The following is a 2,884-nucleotide window of genomic DNA, read 5'->3' on the forward strand; positions in this document are numbered from 1 at the left end:
AGATGCTCTTCATGTTCAGTTTTGTTCTTATAGTATATCAATATGTCGTCAATGAACACTACCACAAATTGATCCAAGAATTCATGAAATACTTGATTCATCAAATCCATAAATACAGATGAGGCATTAATTAGGCCAAACAGCATGAACAAAAATTCATAATGACCGTACCTGGTTCTGAATGTTGTTTTAGGCACATCCTTTGTCTTGATCTTCAATTGATGGTACCCCGAATTGAGATCAATCTTAGAAAATATCTGAGCACCTTGCAATTGGTTAAATAAGTCCTCTATGAGCAGGTAGCGGATATTTATTCTTTAGGTTACTTGATTAAGCTCTTTGTAATCAATACACATTCTCATTGATCCATCATTCTTTTTCACAAAAAACTGGAGCTCCCCAAGGTGGCACATTGGGCCTGATGAAACCCTTGTCTAATAAATCTTGCAATTGTTCCTTGAGTTCGGCTAACTCAGATGGTGCCATTCAGTAAGGGACCTTGGAAAGAAGTGTCGTGCCTGAGGCTAGTTCAATGGCAAACTCCACTTCTCAATCTGGTGGTAACCCCAACAAATCTTCAAGAAATACCTCTGGATATTTATTCATAATATAGATATCATATAACTTTAATTCTTGATTTGGTTCATCCGCAATGTAGGCCAAATATCCCTAACACCCATCAAGGATTAACCTCCCAACCTGAACAAGAGATAGATAATGATGCCTCTGGATATTTAATTGGTGGTAGGGCACATACACTGGATTCTATAAACCGAAACTCCTCTCCCTCTGGAGGTTGGAGTACCTCATCCTTTTTAAAACAGTCAATACTAGCATAATTGGAAGCTAACCAATCCATTCCCAATATTATATCAAACCCAATCATAGAGAAGATTATCAAGTTAGCTGGAATTTCTCTCCCATTAATTGATATTGGACACCCATAGAGAATCTTGTTACATGTCGTTAAATTTATTGCTGGGGTCAAGACTATTAAGCTGTAATGCATCTTTCTAGCTTCAACCGAGGAAAATTTGGCATAATCCATTGAGATAAATGAGTGGTTAGCCCCAGAGTCAAACAAAACAGTAGCTTATTGAAAAAAAGATGAAGAGTTCATGTGATTATGTCGATATAATCCATAGAGATAAATAGATAAGTAGTCCTAAATGTTAACAAAATGGTAACTCAATTGAAGAAATGGAGTGAATATACCTGTGATTACTCCGTTCTTGTTCTCAACTTCTCCATGCATCAGTGCAAACACTCATGCTGACACAGTTCTCCACTGGTTGTTATCCTGGTTGTTTGGCTTAAAGCTTTGAGGTGGGTTGGGCTTCTTATTGTCCTCTGAAGGCAATGGACATTCTCTAATGAAATGACCAACCTTACCACATCGGAAACATGACCCCACATCCTTTCTACACTCCCCAATGTGTACGCAGTTACAATACTTACAAGGGTTATTCGATTGATTTCCCTGCATCTGTCTCTAACTTGAGTTGCTCCCCTTGTTTCTCTTCTTCCATAGCCCTTGATATATACTAGAGGATCCTTGTGGAGTAGCTCTCTTTCTCTGTTCTTGCAACTTAGCACTTCTCTTAAGATTCTAATCAACCAACATTCCCTTATGCACTAACTCTGCAAAACTCTGAATCTGCAGGACCATCACCCATTTATATATCTTGTGGTTCAAACCCTCCCCAAACTTCTTGGCCTTCTTCTCCTTATCAGGAATCAGGTATGAGGCAAAGTGTGATAATTTCACAAATCTTGTAGTAAACTGGTACACAGTCATGGTCCCCTACACCAAGTTGTGAACTCTCGAACTCTAGCTTTCCTATCCGGTTTAGGGAAGAAATGGCCAAAGAAATTCTGCTTAAAGTGAGGCCATCAATGCTAATATAATTCTCCAAACCCATATATACATTTCCAAAGGCTCCAAATCAAACATAAATCCCTCTAACTTGTTTTAACTACACATACGCCAAATAACCTAGATTAATTGTTCCACATAACTCAAATAACATAAATAAAATAAACTAGAGTTTACATCACGAGTCTACATAAACCATCAAGACATATTGAAATCCAACTGCTAAATAAAATAAATCCCCCAATAGCAATAATACCCTAAGGTACTCAACTCTTATCCTTAACTAATTTTGTCCACGCACTCTATTACTAATCCTCAACTAAAACATCAAACTCATTTGAAATATTATAAAGATAAATGAGTGAGTTATCACCAACTGAGTAAGCAAAGAGCATATATTAATATATAAACATGAGTATTTATAGAGTTTAGAATGCATAACAAAATACTTACTTTCAAAATGTAAAATCAAAACATGTTATCAAAATATTAAAGCAAAACTTTCAGAAAATTCTTATTCAAAAATCTTTTGGCATATCATAATCTGAGACATCATTTTCATATCATGTCAGAGCATCATATCAGGACAAAGAAAGTGTTTAATCCCCGTGGTAAGGTTATAAACCATCATTATACCCTTGGCGGGGCCGTATGCCACTATAATACAGATAGCAAGGATGTTTACCACTATTATACCTGTAGCAGGGCCTTAATGGAATTGATCAAAAATAGAATCAAAACTAGATTATAATGAGATATCGAATCAGAACATCAAACCAAAGGTTTCCAGATGCCATATCATATCAAATAGAGTACAAAACGGATTCAGATTATTATCGCATTTTCATAAATAGAATCAGAGCATCTTAATAAACTATGCACAAAATTCTCAGATTTTCATAATTTCTCTTTTTACATAATTCAGAAACTGAATACTAACAAAAACTTGGTTATGTCTAAACCAGTCATGACAAAAATAATTTCTCTTTATATAGATGAGTAATGCTA

The sequence above is a fragment of the Carya illinoinensis genome, chromosome 2 (genome assembly GCF_018687715.1).
Source record: "Carya illinoinensis cultivar Pawnee chromosome 2, C.illinoinensisPawnee_v1, whole genome shotgun sequence".
NCBI lineage: Eukaryota > Viridiplantae > Streptophyta > Magnoliopsida > Fagales > Juglandaceae > Carya > Carya illinoinensis.